Below are 20,170 nucleotides of genomic sequence, written 5' to 3' on the forward strand. Positions count from 1 at the left end.
ATTAATAGTTATGGAAAATAGAACATATTTGAATTTGTGTGTGAGAACATTTAATAAAGAGTAAAATAATCTTATGCAAATCCTCAAAATGATGATCTGGATTGCGAGATGCTGGGTCAGGATTACTAAATGTTTAACTGCCCACATTTTGAGAAGTTGAACCTTGACCAGATTTTGCAGGATTTGATTTGCAATATAGCCAGACTAAACAGGAGAGGCAAAATATTTGGGCCACCCTGTGAGCTATAGGCTCTGTTTTGTGCATGATCCATCGAATGCCGAACGGTGAACTCAGCCTAATGTTAACTGCTAATAAATGGGAGCATGAGCGTTATGAATAAACAATGCTCACACAGTGTCTTGCAGCATCTGGCAGGTTTCCAGCAACACAGCGAGCACAACTGGTAATTCAGAAAAATAATCTACTGCTACTGCTGACACTAGAACCTTACGAGCAAATCAGTGCTGAAAAATTAGTTTAAACGTCAGATCCATTGGTGACTACTAGGTTGGATCGTCGGTAACTCACTGCCTGTGATAAATAACCACATCAACATAGCTTTTAGGAGCATTTTCAGCTGCAGTGAGATCTGGGAAAAGCACATCTAACTTTGCACTTTTTTACAGAGCTAATTTTACTTTTACTTGAAAAATGAAAGACATGGAAAAAGTAGAGAGAAAGAAGGAATTTGGAGAGACGGTAGGATGAAAATAGATAAGGGAAGAGGAGAATTGCGAGAGCTGATAGTAGCAGAAGAGATGAGATGGAGGTGGAGAGTGTCCAGCCGCTTGGAGCCGAAAATGGAGGCAGGAGCAGATGAGAGAGGGATAGATAGGTGAGCTGTGGAGAACGAGAGAGCAATCAAATCTTTCCAGCACAGAGGTTATTAAGCTATTGAACTCACATGGAGCCGTAATAGATGGCAACGAACTGTGTGCGGGAGGGAGAGTGTGTAGCGTGTATGTAAAATGGAGGGTTAATACTGCTGGCTCTTAATGGTAATTTTTGCCTGTCACTCTTCTAAAGGCCATCTCCGTGGGCCATCAGCCAGCCGCACACAACCACACACACTGCAAATGTCACCATTATCACAGTGGGGCTGTGCATGTGTGTATGTGTCTCATGCGTGTGTGCATGTTGAATTACTTTCCCTGTTTTCTGCTCAATCAGATCTCATTTCTTGCATTTTTTCCATCCAGTTTTTTTTCTCCACTCCAGCCTTTCTTTCTTTTTCTTTTTTTTGTTTTTCTCTCGGTTCTTAAAATTCACGCTCGCCTCCTCTCTCTGTATCGACCAGACAGGCTGTAAATATTTACATGTGCTGAAACTACGCCAATCGATCTCTGTCCATTTCTGTCTCATATTGACAGGGATCAGTTACGTCCCCAGTGCTCTCTCTCTGTAATTGGCTCTGTTTTTTTTTTTTTTTTTTTCTGGCTGTCGTCCATTATTTATATTATCAGTGTCTCCGAGAACCGTAGCTCCGATTTTAACGTGTCTTTTAAGTAACTGACAGCCAACATTGTCTCTCATGTGTAGAAAATGTTTTATCAACATGAGGCTGAGGCTAAGACATTGATAATGCATGGCAACATGAATTCAGTTTTCTCTCTGGGAAAACCTTGTTGTTCAGGGTATTTTTTTTTTTTTTTTTGGAAATCCATGTTTTCTGCTTAAAATTGATGTTACGCAGTTTTTTTCTTTTTTTTTCTGGCAGTATACACTTATTTATCAGTTCAAAAATTAAGGCATTCTTATGTAACTGTCCTGCACCAAATCTTATCTTCATGAAGATTATTCAGCATTTATTTAAAAAAATAATTTAGAGAGCTGTTCAACTACTTTTAAATTGAATTGTGTTGTGTTGACACATGTTTCTATTATTATGGCAACCTCATTTCAGTTAGTCAGTAGGCTAGGCATCATGAAGCTGAATTGCCGCCTCTCTGATTTCTCTCTGGTTTAACGTGAACTAAACATTTTAACAGTCATGAAGGTGGATCATATCAGAGGACATTTTCGCATGTGTAGGACTAACTAATAAACTGGCAAGTGAGTATATGTAGGTGTTTTTGTAACACAATTCACATGGCAGACATCAGTCTGGAGATTTTGTTCCCTCTAGCTCACCATTCATCATTCATCATGGAGCCTCGCCACGTGTCACAAACCTTGAACATACAAATAAAACATTTAAGCAGCGCGTATGACTTTCACTTTGACCGCACTACAATGCGGGGGGTTGTGGGTCTCTTAAAAAAAACAAACAAATTTTTGAGGTTTTCTTTGCAGTGGTATAGGTTTCTATTGAATTTGTGCTCTGAATCACAGTGACAGTCTGCATCTTTTGACCTTCACTAAGTCTAAAGCTTTTATTCAGTCAAGTTTCTACAGAGCGTCAAAATATTTCTATTAAAGTATGTTCTTGTATCAGGATTTTTTGGTCTATGAACAGATGTCACAGGCTGTCAGGAAATTAATTAGATTTAAATAAAAGTTTAATTAGTGATAATTAAATGACTTTGGCGAACATTAGTCGGCAGTTATTTTCTTGCCATTTTATTTGAGCCCCAGGTGTTTATATCTGTCAGATATAGGTCATAATCCAAAGAATGTAAATTTCCAAATCGAGGAGGTCAAACACTCAATTTTCACTCATTTATTTTGCCTCACATTGGAAAAAACTTAGCTTATTTTGTGTCTCTGGTTACATGCACCAATCACAGAAATCAAAGAAAACGATTTCACAAGATTATAGACAGTCGCTGATGGAGGCAGCCATTAATTCATGTAACATTTTAACAAAGAAAACAACAAACATAACAACATGGTATTTTTCCATGGGCCAGTTTCTTGAGATATTCTTCTCAGTCTCAGTCAATCTTAGAGAAGAGAATGAAACAGTAGATCGTACTTTCTACTTGTCATCTAATGTGATCTAAAAAGTAGCTGTACATGCTAATATAATATATATATACCATCACTTAGGATTCGTGTTTCTAATTGAATCAAAACTCTAAATCAATTTAAATCTGGTGATCAATATTGTTGCATCAAGGGAAGGAAGTTCTTGCCTCCCTGGGCCTGCTTGGGTTTTCTCTGGGTGCTCCGGCTTCGCTGTGGTCAAAAGAGATGCTCACTGGTTTGCTTAGGGATTCAAAATTGGCCGTGGATGTGTCTGTGAGTTGTTAGTATGTCTGTGTTAGCCCCGTGATAGACCTGGCCCGTCCCAGATGTAACCCAGCGTCACCTCAGAAAGGCTCCAGGCCAAAGCTGTTCAGGATAATGAGCGAGGGATTGAATAAATGAATCATTTCAAGATGACGATTTGTCTTTTTCTGACATTCAGAAGTACAGTAGGTCAATGTTCACAGCAGGATATGGGAGCAGGTGGACTAAGTGGCACGCCGGCCTTCCCAAAATCACTTTTAATAGATGTAACAGAAGAGGATCAGAAATAAATATCTACAACTATCTTAATGTAGAGACAGTGATGAGATGAGAATAAACGAATGGAAACTAAAGTCTGCACTCAGTTATTCACTCCAAGTCTTCATTTAACTATTAGTCACTTAAAAACACCATCTGGACCCTATTTTTCTTCTCTTTATGTCCACTGTTATACCCTCTACTAATATATTTTCTCCTTCATCCAGTTTTATTTGCACTCATCTGTTTGGATATGTAGGTATATTAAGAACATTGTGTTTTACTGAAGGAAGCCACTGGTCTGTATACATTTTAAAAACATTCAACCTTTATGTGTCACTTGACTGACCAAAACGTAAAGTCTGCTGTGATTACACCACCTCTGTCCCTATGTTAATGTCCATGGGTTAAATACTAATAAAAACTGCAGGTTTCCAAATCCATAGGAAGGACTGGTGGTTTTGTCTGGCCTGGTGTTGTGTGCGGAATGCTGGGTAATGCTTCCTGACAATGACTCTATAGACTCAGACAGCTTCCAAGTGACTGAATAGGAACTGGGCTCTATTCATCACCACACCCAAAAGGTCTGACCTCTGCGCGCGTGCGTGTGCGGTGAAATTGAACCGAGGGCTGTGTATTGTATTGTCCTCCGGGAGATCAATGACATTCCCCTCCTTTGAGTCCACAGATTATCTGTCTGCCTGCTTGTTTGAAAATCTTTCTTTCTGCCTCTCGCTGCCTGCAAAATCTTTCTCTTTTTCTGTGCTGTGGTCCCTCTGCTTTTTTGTCTCCATGTTCTCACTAGTAGTGTTTTTACGCTGCGTGGTGATTTCATCACAAATAGAAACTTAAAGAAGAAGCTAAACAAGACCATCCTCGGTGAATGTGTGGAGTTGAACACTGGCCTGAAGACAAGCGCTTCTGGTTGGTTTCATTGTCTGTGAATTAAAGATCTGTTTGAGTTCAGCAGAGGCAAGAAGGAGCCTCATGTTATTGTCTGATGAGCAGAAACCGCACTGCTTTACCTCCAGCGAAAATGACCTCATAGAAGTCAAATCAGAAAGCTGCTTTTGACTTTTTACAAGGCAAATAATAGTGGGTTAAGTGTGTGTTTGTATCATTGTGTGTTGCGTCGTTGCTGGCACAAGTTCACAAGAGATTGTAAAAGGTACTGACAAGGATGCTAAGAGATATATGAGGAGTTTCTTTTACCCCTGAGCCTTCAGCCACATGTGTTCTCCTTCTGCCTCGAGGATCTAATCTCTCTTGCCTCCCCCCCTCCATTCTCCTTCTGGTTAAGTACAAATCATTTGTCTTAAAAGCCTATGGGTATGGAGATATGTTGCTATATTTACATTAGAGGCATTCCAACATGCCATGAAGCTGAATTAAAAAGTCATAAGACCCTATGAGCGCACATGCAGTTTCTGCACTAAGACTGGAGAAGACTGAACATACAGTATTTTGTAAATTTTGTTATTATTGCTGCAAAAAATAATGATGATGCTTCCATGTTTAACGGGATTAAAAGGAAAGCATTATACTCTAAATGGTTTTCAAAGGAGAGCTAAAAGATTCATCAGGCACATCTGTTGGTAGAGTCTGTCTTAATTTCATAGACAAACTGTTGATGAACTAGAAATCAAGAGCAGTTTAAATCTAAAAAGAGACTTCACGTGACTGTCTTCTAGTGCTCTTACATACAGAACCATGGCATCCTTCCCTTTCGCCCTTTGCTAATGAAGGAACGGTCTTGTCCTTTCACAAAGGTCACCCATGGCATCTCTGCTTTATTAGCTGTGGAACAATGAGAATAGAAAGACAAAGCAGGGGAGAAAGACTGCGAAGGAGTATATTATTAGAGTGGATGAGAAGAAACATGAAGTGTGCCAAAAGAGGCTTTACTCTTAATTTCTTAGCATTTCACCAGTAAAGGTTTTGTGTGAATGAGGAGGTCGTTAACACATATGAAATAAAAATCAGCTTTAGTTTGAGCATGTATCCATCAGTGCATTTACATGCACAGCTTACTTGAGCTATGTTTGAAATTTGACTTTTTGAATGCTGTCCTTGTCCCACTTTACATGGAACAGAGAACACTTAATATGTGTCTTGTCAGCGGGTTGATGCCACGTTAATACAGCCCCATTTCTGATTGACCTATTACATCATATAACACACAAAAGTCCTTCACGCAGCAGACCGGCCTTTCAAACAACAACAAGATAGTACAGCTTTTTTAATCTGCGCACTACTTATGGTGCAGATAATATGTGTGCTATTCCTCAGGTGGTTCTTCTACCGACCCTGTTTCCTGTTGTCTTCTGCAACCGACTTTCTTGGATGTTTTTGTTCTGGGGTCTCACGCCAGCGCAGTGGTTGTGGCGGCTGCGCACACGTGTTATCCGGTTAAAGTCCAATTAAGGGTATACATGCTGGAGAAAATCGATTTCCAATCGCATTAGCTGCGTGTCTTAATCAGATGACAACTCTGATTTTAGTCAGAGTAACGTGTTTACATGTACTTAAGCTGTCGAGTTAAAGTGGCATTAAGGCGATAATTCATTTTTATCACATGCACGTAAACGCACTGAGTGACTAGTCTACTAGTCAACTAGAGGGTTACTGTTCTACCACTATATGTGCACACAAGACCAGAATCACTCTGTTGGTTCTAATTATGCAGTTTTTTATTTATGGTTAAGATGTTATCTTTAAGGTCATTATCGTGGCAAAATAGTGTTTGCTACACAATAGAAGTTATTATTTATATTCATATACACATTTTATTTCTCTTAGTCACACTTACTGTCACTGTAATTGGGATCACATTTGAATGAAGTAAATCAAAGAATATTCATTTAAGGGGCATTTCTTTCAAGATCACATTGTGTTCTTCATTCAGTGGGATATTGACTGATAACCAGATACAGGCTTAGGACAAGGACACACCATTTTTGCACCTAATTTTTAGGCATTATTTCCGTCTTTCTTATATAAGGGTAATATAGACAGACAGTAAATGTGGGGAGACACTGCAGAGCCAGCCAGAATACGAACAAATTCATTTGCATTTGAACAAATGCCTTGCCAATGTGCTACAATATGTGGATCTATTGTCTTAGTTGCTGAGTTGCCCTAGTGGTTTGTAATTTTCTTTTACAAGTACAGCATCGTCTTGTCTTTAGCACATTAACAAGGTCAAGGTCGGTGATCTTAGGGTAATTATTCACATACCGCCCGGGGTTGTTGGTCAAGACTAAAGGGACGTTTGTGCAAATTGTTATGCCCTGATAATGTAGCACAGTACTGTTGGGGCCGCTGGGTGACATGTTTCTTGTTAGAAGTCAGACTTGCATGCACTTACATGCTGCTACAGATGTTCACAAGCCCTTCACATGCCACAGAAAATAGTGCCAAACAGTGAGTTGTTAAAAAAACTGCAGCAATTACTGATTTTTTTTTTTTACTAACTTTTGCAAAAATCAATAGTATCATGCTGTTATGTGAAATTATTTAGTCTTTTTTGTAAATGAAATGATATCTTTCTGATCTGTTTTAGAATATTACATCTTCAGTAGGAACAAACAGGCTTAGGGCAAAGAGCAACACACAGGCTGGGAGAAGATGAAAAGCACTGAGAGATAAGATAAATGCAGAACAAAGTCAGCATTAACTTTTAAGGTGCCACTTCTGTAAACAACAGAGGCTCTTTGTTTGGCTGAAATGCACGATTGATGCTTTTAATCCTATGGAATATGAATGTGTGACAGAAAGGGAAGACTGAAGGGGTGTTGGCTTGGAGAGAAAGAGAGGGGGCTGAGCTGGAGAGGAGACGACGGAGAAAGACCGGAAGGAGAAAAGGGAGAAAGAAGAGCCCTCTCCTTCCGCACCTCCACAGCTGATGCTGCTCTAAGCCAGAGGGTTCCAGAAATACACACGAAATAGCCTTCACTAAGGAAATGCATTCATATGTGCACACACACACACACTGTTCTCCAAACAGACACACATAAGCCCACAAACACACGCAGGTGGGACTAAGGAGTGTAGTGTGCCAATTTGTTGTGCCCCTGGTCCCCTCTCAGGAGGCCCACAGACAGGCATCCAGCCATGCCAAGACTGGCACTGGTCCTGCAAACACATACACGCACACACAAGCACACACACACACCTCCACTATTACTACTCTGGGGCTGCAGACAATGCAGCATCAGTGTTTTTTGTATATACAGTGTGTGTGTGTGTGTGTTTGCCTCCACTTTTCTCCTTTTTCATGGCCAGACGCTGAAGAATTGGGAGCATGTGAAATACATGCACAGATAATGGAAATTTGCGTCACACTTGCATCTCGTAACGATTTCACTTCAACACGTGTGTATTTTGTGCTGTTTTTTTACTAAAATCACTGCAGATGACCTGGACGTGCAGAAAAGGAGTGACTTAATTCTGTCACGTGCTGCACCAGGGACAGATTTTACAAACCATTAAGCAAATGAATGATCATTTATGTCCATGAAGTCATTAGCACTAAAAGGAGATTCATTCCACTTTCAGTAGATGAGTGTTAAGATTGCAAAACATTCCTGAATGGGAAAAAAAAAAAGAAAAAGAAAAACTGAGTCGAAGGGGAGAGGATGTTCCAGCTGCAAGAGCTCAGATACCAGTCCTCTGCGCGATGGTTTGATCCTTTTATCTTTATCTCCACAATCTGCTGGTGAGCTGTTTAAATGCAGCCTGATTCCTCTCTTAGTTGTCTAAACCAGGGGTCTTCAACGTTTTTCAGGCCATGGACCCCCACACTGACAGACAGATTAAATAGGGGCCCGCTACCTACTATATATGTTCTATATTAAACTAGTGTTATTTGTAAATAAACATTATATACTATCATTTTACATTCAATATTAAGCTATTAAAATAATACACAGGTTCAAATGTGAATTATTTTTTTTTTTTTTTTTTTCAAATGTGTGCAACAAATGTACCAAGTCATCACATAGGCTCACATACTCCCACATCAGTGAGATGTCTGACCCTGATGAGAACACAACTTATGTGACCTCGGATGAATTGATGTTGATGGGAACTGTTAGCTTCTCGTCTGATAATATTGAAAATATATATAAAAATGTAACCTATGACCTATGTTCTAAACAATTTAAATGAAAATAAAAGTGAAGCCAACAAAGAAGAGCAGTTCCTTGACCACTGATCAACAACCACCATGTTAGATTGTGCAACTTAGCAAAGACAAACATATTTGTAGCCTAATTAAAAAACTGTCTTATATCAAGGTTTAATATAATGCATAATTATGGTCGTAGGTTGCTTTGACAGGGAGGCGTCTCAACGTCATCCATTTACATCAGTTCAATTCATGCTCCACCTCTTTCCACATTTCTAAGTTAGGTTCTGTCAAGATGGCGTTGCCTAGTGAGCTTCGAAACTGTTCAGTGCGAAATCAGCCAAATCAGTCAAATCAAGATAAAGTATTATGCTTTTTAGGACCACCTGAGGATAATTTGCCAAATACAAAGACAATTAAAGCTCATCAACATGTAATTTTCAGAGTGATGGCACATTTACCTGCCTATTAGTTAATTAGGACATTTCACCATCTCAGTATTCTTGCCTGCATGTCCCTCTTAGCAGGGACCTGGGAGATTTTCGTGTTTCGTATTACAACAGCTGGCAGCTCGACTGCACGCACTGAATAACTTCTCCATTTTCTCCTTCAGGGACACGTCAACCTCTGAGGACGTAGCTAGTTTGCTGATCCGACAAGACATTTTTTTTTTTTTTTTTTTTGCTGCTCAAATTTAATTTCTAAAACAAAACCGCGCCTCTCTTGCTCTTCTATTCTTGCGCGCCGCTAATGTCATTGTCGCCGTCCTCTGGGCCGATTATGAGGCGCGCATTGTCTGATTGGACGACATATTGTTTCAGCATCTGTACCGCGGCGTGACTACGTTTGTGTAAGGGATAATGCGTATGTGTATAATTCAGTATCTGATAAGTATCTGTGCGGTGGAGGGTGGAGAGGATAGCAGAGATTGGAGGATAAAATGGAAAGAAAGAAAGGCCTGACTCCTGTCTTTCTGTCTTTTCAGGGGCCCAGTGTGGCTCTAATCAGGGAGACGCAGGGCTGACTGCACTCTATTATTCGCTCATTAGTCAGCAAACGGGAGAGGCCACTGGAAGCTATGTTCCCTGCGTGCTCTCGTTCACAGAGCTCATCTCTTGTCTTTTCATCAGTCTGTCACAAGTTTTATTAACTTTTTTTTTTGTCATTGTTTTCTGACTTGAGCAGTTCAGTTCCTCAGGTGTGTCTGTGTGTGATTTAATATGTCAGAAATGTAATGGATATTATATGGCGCTGATGTCTGAAAGCACAATGTGATGGCTCCGCATTTTCCACACGCAGGACTGGGAGACTGCCAAAAATCAAGTCCTATTTGTCTGTTTGCTTCTTCTCTTTTGACACCATCGCACCTATTCAAGGGAATATAGCAAGACGGCATTGCCCTCAGCAAGGACTGGGTTGGCAACTCAGATGAAATCGATGCCTATAACACAGTCAGCTGTGAGGGAGCAAAGAAAAAAAACACTGTTGTTTATAATTGTTGGCTCCAAATGTTGTCTGGGAGCCATGGCCCCGACTCACCGCCTGTGGAAGTAGTTGCTACTAAGCTGGCTCTCCATTTGAGGCCACCAGTCATTTCATACACTGAGCCCCCGCAGGATTCATCGGGTACATGGACATTCTGGGTCCTCTTGATCTATTGGCCTGGAAAAACACACCAATGGCTGTGTTATTCATTTGTTTGTTCTTTTGTTAACTGCTGAACCTAAAGATACCCTCACGGGGTTAAAAAAAAAAAAAAAAAAAAAAAAGCCATCAGTTTGTGTCTGTGTGTTTTTTATAGTGGGTTTTTACTTTAAGACCACTGAATCATGAACTATTGAATATAGTGTTGACTGATAACCAGGATGGATGCATGAAATAATTTTCATGCATCCATGTTATTATTTCTATGCTAAGGCAACCAAATTGATATGATCCTGATCCAACTGAACCGGTGTTAAATAATGATGAGCTGATGATAAGTCTGTGCACATGAATGGATTGTGTGAAGTAAAGAATACTACATGTATACCCTGTTTATTTTAGCAGCCCTGTAAACCAGATGAATATGCGTACAGTTTCAGAACACTGTTCTGAAACGTAAAGACATGTCACCTGACTAGATTTTTGTTTCATCAAATTACTACATCTCAAGGATTGTTTGCTTGACTCCGTTAGGTACAGAGGTACTATATATTAGAAGTGTTGCTTTTTTAGATAGAAACCCCACTGGAAGGAGGATTTCTTTGCTTTTAAGGATCCGTATTCAACGTACCTTTGAGGTTTTTAAAACCATACCGTGCATGTGACTGTCTTCTTAAGTGAAACAGTTCTTAAATGAGTGATGACAGTGATGTTATTGATGAGCGCATTCATCGATATATTCTTTCATCTGCACAATCATCCGTCTTCACTTGGTCCCAGTGACACCTTGAATTATTCCCTCAAAGTCTCAGGGAATGGCTGTCTTTCTCGGTTTTCTGTTCTTATGCTGTCAGCTTTCGCAGCAGAGGCCTCAGCAAGGAGTGTTCAGGTGTTCCTTTGCAAAGGTGCATTACTCACGTTCTGTGGACACACGGTGTGTCTGTGCAGCCAGTAGTGGTGACTAGCTCCCCCTTTGAGGTCAAAATGTTAGCTAAGTATTTAAAGCCTTAAAATTTGGAGGCTGACCTATGTCAAAGTTTGTGGTAGCGATTAGAGTCTGACAATGTCCTCCGAGTGTGTGTGCGCATGTGTACTTGTACAGATATCTTTCTGAGGACCAGCTGGAGTGAGTACAATTTGTGCAAGGTGAGGACATTTTGGCTGTTCCCCACTTCTTTTCAAGGCTGTCTGAGGGTTATACTTAAGGTTAGGGTTACACGCTTAGCTGAGATGGCTGGGGAATGCATAATATCAGTGAATGTGCTCACTAAGATAGCTGCACAAATGTGTGTGTGTGTGTGTCTGCGTGTCTGACGAATCCACTCTAGCTACTCCACCCACTCCAACCCACATCTGACAAATAAATGAAATATGCATTTTCAGCATAATGTTTGATTTTCTCCTGACAGTGGCCTTCAGCAGAAACCGAGAAAAGCGGAGGAGAAAGCTTGCGTGGATGCTATTCTCACTGCGCAGAATGTTATCAGCAGTTTGGCTTCAGCTCAGGGTCACAAAAGGAACGCCCTTGACATTTTATCCCAACCTTAGTTTTAATTCTAATGAACATTGTGATTAAATTTAAATAGAATTCTGGACAGTGAAGGTTTCTGTGGTGCCTTAAAGCCAGCATATAATGTGTAAATCATACGTGTGCTGATGCTGTATTTCAAGGCAGAAGACACACTACAATTTGCTGTTTATGTTGAAACTGTTCTCATGGTCAAAGTCAGAGCTTCAGTACCTGCACGTCATTGTAGCAGTCAGATCTACTGGGAGGGCAGAAATATTTTAACTCAGTGCTGACCATAGTCCAACACAGTGAAATGTTATCAAAAAACGACACACATTTTTCTTTATTATCATAAATTATCATCAGCAATATTTAAAAAAAAAATGTTGTTGTTAATTTCCATGTCATGTCACATACAAGGCTATGTATGCACAGTTTATGCAGCCACACACACAAAGACGATAATAAAAGAAAGCTCAAAGCCTGCGGTAGGGGGGAGGGCATCGATGACCGCTAAGGGGGGCACAGCCCTTGAATGCCCCACCATAGCGCCAACACTGGTAGCAGTTAGGTGCAGTTTGAATCTATAGTTTCATTGCACTTTCTACCTCAGTCATACACATCTCAAACTATTCGATAGTTCAGAAGACAGAGAAAGAGCGACAAGTAAATAATACCAAACAGACCTCATACAACAAAGTCAATGTGTTTTCCTCATAATTTCAATCAATAGCAACTATTTGATGAATTGATTGAATAATCGTCCTTCAAAGAGTTTTTTTTATCTTTAATTTTTGCAGCAAATCTTCTGATTTTATATTCTCTACCACAAGTGTTCCACACAGACGCATGATGAACTAGTCAAACTCACAAATGAGCACTCTGGTCCGTAGCCAAACACAAAGGCACTCTTTCTCCCCTCAGCTATGCCCTGTCAAACACCTGTGCATTTCCGTTTGTGCGTTTCTGTACATGGGTGCGTATGTGAATGTGTGTTTTTCGTCGTGCAGGCGATGCGGAGGTCATGTCAAGCCCCACGGCAGTTCATTAAAATGCATGTGTTTCTGGGAATCTGTGTTTGTGTGTGTGTGTATGAGAGAGTGTGTGTTACTACACTGTTCACATAACTGTTTACATAATTGATGAATATGATAATGATGCAAGCTGGCACTGCGCTCATGTGGGCACTTGTGTGCGCGATCTGATGCAGGCCTCTGTGTGTGTGTGTTTGTGTGCTTGTGCGTGCGTGTTTGAGTGTGCGCCGGATGTTCAGAGCTATAAGGCAGACGATGCCCCAATCCCATCACATGCCCATCATCTTGGCACTGACAGTTTGACCATTGACAGCACTTTGTTCTGTTGGCAGAAAGACAGGGAGACAGACAGGCAGGTAGACAGACACGCTGACAGCATATGGTGCAAGACAGGAGACCTGTGGACCCATGTGGTAGTTAGAAAAACACTTATTCCTCACTCTTTCTCTCTCTCACACACACACTCACACACTCTCTTCCTCTCTCCTCCCCCTTGGCATATGCTGTGTGTGGTTGGCTGTGCGCCACATGCCGATCCGATGCCCTCGACACTGCCGGGGCTCCGTGCCACCTGTGCCACTCTCTCCCACAGCAACCCCCCGGTTCCCCCCCGAACACACACACACACACACACATACACACAAAAACACTAGCTCTCAGTTTGCACCTGTGTCTGTGGGAGAGAATTTGAGACAGGAAAACACAGACATCAAATTGTCCTCTTAGTGAGTTCAGCGGCCTGTCTATTTTTTTTATTTTTATTTTTTTGACCCAAAGTTATCCGTGAAAATCTCAGCTGGGGCAGGTTTTCCGCTGAACACATCCAACTCTTTGTATTCTGTGTAAATGTGGCACAGACCTGGATGATATATATAAAAAATGAAGGTGAAGGTTACACGCTTCTCATTTATATTTTATTCTTGAAGATTAAGTGACTTATCAAGCCTTGCAATAGACTGACGTCCTGTCCAGGGTGTCTCGACCAATGACAAGAGGCTTGTCCCCCCGTGACCCTCCACAGGATAAATGGTTACAGAAAATCAATGAATGAATGAAGTAATTTATTGATATTTAAATGAAAAGTGATTAAAAGAACATTTGCTGTTTACTATATGCGAAAATACGCTGATGTTGTTCCACAGATTTACACTATTTCAGGAGTTTTAACTAAGATGTTTACATCATAAAAATATGCACTGACATAGGCATTATTATAAAAAAAAGTAACAATCTAAGATGCTTAGACTGTTAATGGATATTCCTGTTAAAATACAGAGGGATTTGTTGGACCAACACTGCCTCGTTCTCTTAATGACCTTCTGGAAAATGACATTTCTGTGCATTCGTCGGCATCAAAGTCTTTTATAACGTGCACACAATTGGAAACGTTCACTGTGGCTTTACATGTGTCCTCCTATTTCCAACAGCTACTACTCAGTGTGATGTAAGGCTGCAAACAGAAATTAACTACTTTTCTTTTTACCATGCGCTGCGTGCTGTAGTCGTTGATAGCTTAAATGTGCTTTTGCTTTCCACAATCCTTCACACTAGAGCACGAGAGACTGTTCTAAACAATCAGAATCCTTTTAGGGATTTATAATTCTGAAATGTTGGTGAGAGGCTCATAGCACATTATTTAAGAATTAGATTCTGTCATTTTTTTACATTTTTTTTTATTTTTTTGCCAAAGTACATTTCGCAGCTTGTTTGACGGAGATTCTTGATTGTTTTATAACATGTAACTTATTTATATATATATATACTTACAGTGTGTATGACACATCTGCACCAGATCCACATTACACACTTAATAACTAACGCCTCCTCCTTTCTAATGCCATTTTTGAGTCAAGCAAGTATTCCACCTCAACATCATTTGTACTGTCCTGGTGTGCTGCTTTGTGCAGTGAGTGAGATCTTTTGGATTATCTAGGATCTAGTTCACACACATCTACACAGACATACTCCAAATACACACAGAGGAAGGTTAAAGTTTGACACTTTGTATCAGATCAGGTTTTCCCGCTCACGCTATTTATAATATGACCGGAGTCCTTGTTGGTGCATAAACATTTCGTCTTGGAAAACCAGTTTGTTCAGGAACAAGAACAACATGAGAGATTTTTTTAAAGATTGTGTGCGCATGTGATATTGTAACAAGGCTGCAGGTTGCATGCAAAGTGGGCAGCTAAACCGAAAGAGGAACCAGAAAGAGTGTTATCCGTGTTATCTGCAGGCTTCGCTGTTTGTCTCGTACACACATCGACATTTGCTTAATCGGCGTGTCGTGGCCCCACATACGTAGCTGGCTGTCAGCGGAGACGTGATTAATTTGGAAAGCCTCAAGCATCCGCACGCGTTAAGAGTCACGTCCATTAACATAACCTCACCTTCTTTGTGATCAGAAGATGGTCCTGGCTGCCATTTTGACATCATCTGTCAAGCCCTTGCTCTACGCAATGAATGTTCCAGATAAATCCCAGCTAATCCTCAAATTCTCAGGTCATCTACCCCAGCTGACCCACACACACACACACACACACACACACACACACACACATTCATAGCCAGGTTAGATAGGCGGGGAGTAGCACACCTGACCCCACTCTGCTGTTTCCCAGACCGTGCCATGCCAAGACTAGAGGTTACCTCTTTACACGCGCTTGACCACACACACACACACACATTTCCTCCCTCTCGAATTCAGTACAACAAACCGGTTTGGCTAGCCTGGCCCTACCACCACACCTGACACACACAAACACACACACACACACACTCAGGTGTCCATACAATAGTCTCAGTTGGGTCCAGGACTCTGTGGAGAGTTCACTGGATCAGCTGTTAGGTGAGGAGACTAAATGTGGAATGGAAACGAGCCAGGATGAGTGAGGGACAAACAAGTTACACAAGAGAGACGCAACGTTTAAACTAAACATTTAAATGAAAACTTATGGGGTTTTTCATTTTTGAATAGACAAAATGGTTCAACAGTTGAAATCATCGTACGGAAAATATATAGCTCATTGCTACATGGGCCGTATATTTATGGCAAATACCACCAACCAAGTAACATCTGTACAAAATAAAATAAGCAGCTTACAAAATCACCCAAGACACGAAAAGTTTTAAGTCAGGACACACATCCCCTCAGAGATATTCCCATCAGTGCTTGCAGCTCCTCATGGAGGTCTGAGCCCAAGCACCAACCACGTTACGTGCTCCTGTTTGCCACATGAAGAAGACTTTGATTACACTAATAATGATAAACCACGTCCAAAATAATCATTAAAAAAGTTTTGAAAACATCCAAATACTCCCAGAATTAATTGAAGTCCCAGAATGCAGATCAGAATCCAAGGGGCTTGTTTGTTTTTTTGCTGACGACTGCCAAGGTTTTGATAAATTCCTAAAATTTAAAATAAAAATCACCTCAGGAGGCTGAATGGGGGCGCTTGTCTTCTGAAAGACTGAAAACATATTAATATAGGTCTTACTATTTAATCAATACCGAGAATACGTGGCTCCAGTTTCTTTATAAAACCATGAAAGGCCCGAGGAAGAGAGTGAGGCGTTTTTATTTGTTGCACCATGAATTTAATGGCGTTTCACCAGCGGGTTGTGCCGGTAAAACAGAAAGGTTTTACTTGTAGACATAGTTTGTGAGTTGTACCTGAAATGTAAATGACTATGATGCTATTACAGGAACCAGAGCACATTATAAGCACAGCTACTTTTATTTATCATAATGCAGCTTTGTGAAAAATCCCCTACAATTTAGAATTTAAGTGTCAACACCAATTGTTAATTTCTGAGCTACCTGTGATTACATTGTTAGAGGGCCTCCAGTATGTGTAATTTCACAGTGGCCAGGCTGCATTTCTTTTTGCTGTTGATGTAATGGACAATAGGGAAGGACGAGGTTTTAACCCTGGTGTGCGCACGTGGGTTTAGGCTCATCCTTGAACACACTTTTATTGAAGGAATCCACATTTGATACAGAATCCAGTCAAATGTTCAGCGCCAGGGGCTGGAAACTGAAGCAGCAGAAAGGATTTCGGTCGTCTTCTATTTCATTATTAACATTTCCTGTGTTAAAATGTGGGGACAAATTTCTCTGTTTTGAGTATCTCCTGTGACCATTTTTTGGCATTCTTTGTGATTCCTGATTTATTTTTTATAAGGTTCTTCCTTGGTGTTTCTTATCTTGTGTTATTTCCTGTGGTTTCCCCCCTTAGATTGATTAGAATTGGTTTCTCCTCATGTGCTCCGCCCATGTGTATATATAGCCCTAGCTGTATAATTATATTCCCTTTGCTCTCTGTCATGTCCTCTGATATGTTTCCCATTGTCTGTGATATTACCTAGTTTGTTCTTTTGTTGTTTTCTTTTGGTGTTTTTTCGTCTTCACCAGTGTCTTTTGGATTTGTGTGTTAGGTTCGGTTGTTGAAAGTTTTCATTAAATACATTTTGTTTCCTACTCCTGCCCACGTGCATTTGGGTCCGACTTCACCGGAAACTGTGTCAGAATTAAAGGGTTAAAGGAAGGATCTGTATTTTTAATGCACCGCTCTCCTTCTACATACATAGATTGGACTAATGTCAAGTTGCCATCCAATTAAATCAACTGGTCCATGCAGCTATCATTTAGAAAGATCAATAATCAATAAAAGGCAGTCTATTCCATCATTAAAATACAAACAAAAAAAGCCCGACATAATAATGTATAGATGGAAATAAACTTTATAGGTGATATACACCCGCTCCAGGCTAACAAGACCAAAGGAAAAAGAGTATATTCAACTACAGTTAAAGTTAAACTACCCATATGGACACCAGCTTTATCCATTTTTTAATCACTAGCAGCAAATATTTTCCTGCAACGGCAATAGAGTCTTGATATAATACCCTTTGATCAAGTATTAATGTTTAACATGTGCAGTATGTTGACTACTTTCCATCCATGCAGTTAGAACTTGAAACAACCCAGTCAAGTTGCAATTGAATCACAAAATAAAAAAAAACATGAAGGACTTGACTAGAAAGTCAGAACATAGAAAAGCAAAACATAACTAGAAAGTAATTTAACCTTTCAACTAGAACCACACTTAGATAGTGTTTCAGTTGCAGGATTTTCCCCATTCACTTCTGTAATTGTAAGTACAGGAAATCCAAATGATTATTTTGGAAGCTCAACTTAACACCTGGCTGCTTATTTTATGGTGTTTAATCATGGACGTTGGACAGCGTTCCCTTAATTTAAATGGATTTCCTCAGCAGGTTCACACTTTATGCCAAAATGTCCTCCATTGTTGGGACGTTTAAAGAACATGTATGTTTATTGAGACCTGACTGAGCCAACTGATGTAAACTGCAAGAAAAACAAAATCTATTAAAGCTCTTTAATCTTCTTTCATTTGTGTTGGATGTAAAAGCTTGTTTTTTAGTAATAACAGTAACAGAGCACTTTATGTGTCGTGCTAAGAAAATACGTTCGACCACCATTTGTTTTTAATGTTTGTGTTTTCAGAACAGAAATATCTTTGTGTTGCCTGCAGTTCAATGACAGACATTTTGACTCGTCAAAGCAAGAAAGGCACAGTTAGAATTAATGACATTATTGATGACTCACATCTTTTTTACTGTCCCGGTTAGCGAGAGAGAATCAGGATGCACAGCAAGGCCTCTTCTAAATGGAGTAGACCTGATGTTTCATGAGTGGTGTGCAAAGAAATAATCATTGTAATTTCGGTAAACGCGGTTATTCATAAAGCGTGCTGGCATCAAAACACAGGACGAATTTCTCATTCTCATCTTCTATAATTGCTTTTCTGCTAGATGGTCATGTGTGAGGCTGCTGGAGCCTTTTCAAGATGTCATTGGGCGAGAGACGGGGTACACCTGGACAGGTCGCTGGTCTATCACAGGGCACAAAGAGCATGTAAACATTCACTCACACCTACAGCCAATGTAGAATCACCAATTAGCCTAACGAGCATGTCTTTGGAGGAAGCCGGAGAACCTAGAGAGAATCCACAGAAGACACAGGGAGAACATACAAACAGAAAGGTCCCAGTCAGCTGATGGATGCAAACCCACAACTTTCTTGCTGTGAGGCATCAGTGTCAACCCAAAATGAATTTGAGCAATAGTAAACATTTATTTTCAGCTTGGGAATTAGCTAAATACAACGCAGTATTTAAATTTATAATTTTATAAAATTTATAATTAAATTTAATTTATAATTACTGTAAATATGTAGCATGATTATCATGAGATTTGCCATCTATTTTTACACCCACAGCACAAGGGAAACAAATCTATCCAAGCTGGAAAAAAGGGTTAAATATATTAAATATAATAATAAATAAATAAAACAGTGCTGTAAAGTTTTGCTTTTTCCCCAAACTGAGGATTATTCCATTCATTGCAAAAGCATGAGATCAAATGTTGGATGCTCTGATTCCTTGAAAATAGACAAACAAATATTGTCCAGTTGCTAGCAACCTTTGAACCATGCAAACCAAATCAAATCAAGCTTTATTGTCGTTTTGTCATGCATACAACTGCAGTTCAGATAGAATGAAATGAAGTTTCTCTTTACAACATCTGTGCAGACTTAGCAAAAAGCCATTTTGGACGAGAACATATTGAAGTATGGTGGCTCTGAGTGGTCAAAAAGGACTGGACATGTCAAGAACTCACACAGCGTTTCAGACTATAAAACCAGACTTGCCATGCAACCTTCTTTTGTCAGTTAATTACCAGTTCTTGTAAACACAGTAGCTTTCAGTTCATTTCTACCCCTGAACACATGATTTAAATTATATTGTGATAGCAGATTTTAAACTCATTAAACGTTTCTACAGCTCATTACCAAATGCAAGAAAGATACAGGGATGCCTAACGATGTTAAATGGAGGCATCGAACACCAAACACTCTGGCACTGACCAAAATGTAATGAGGTTATATCATCCCAATGTCTCCTTTGTAAAGGGTCATTTCACCTCCTGTGCAGTAAACATTTATCTAGAGATGAGATATTTGTTCAGGTGGACAGTTTTTACCGCGTGGAAAGGGGAGGGAAAGGCCCTGGAGGAAAGAAAACAGGCTGAAGTCCAAGAGCATAAAAGGAGAGGAAAGTGTTGTGGCCGGAACTTGTTCTATGTTGGGCCATTTTTCAAGAAATTTAAAGCAAGAGACCGGGAGAAAGTTTCAACACAGACTTACTCACAAACAGATCATCTTTCAGCTTGGAAGTACTGCTGCGTCGTCAAAATGCAGGGATCAGTGCAGGTTGCGTTGTCAATCTCTAGCCAACATCCATGGACACAAACGACACAAAGGAAAAGAAACCTGGAGTCAGCTCCTCTCCTCCACCTTTGCTTCCTTTCCTCTCTCGCACAGCGTTTCGATGTTTATT

This window comes from Mugil cephalus, chromosome 11 (assembly GCF_022458985.1).
Source record: "Mugil cephalus isolate CIBA_MC_2020 chromosome 11, CIBA_Mcephalus_1.1, whole genome shotgun sequence".
Classification (NCBI taxonomy): domain Eukaryota; kingdom Metazoa; phylum Chordata; class Actinopteri; order Mugiliformes; family Mugilidae; genus Mugil; species Mugil cephalus.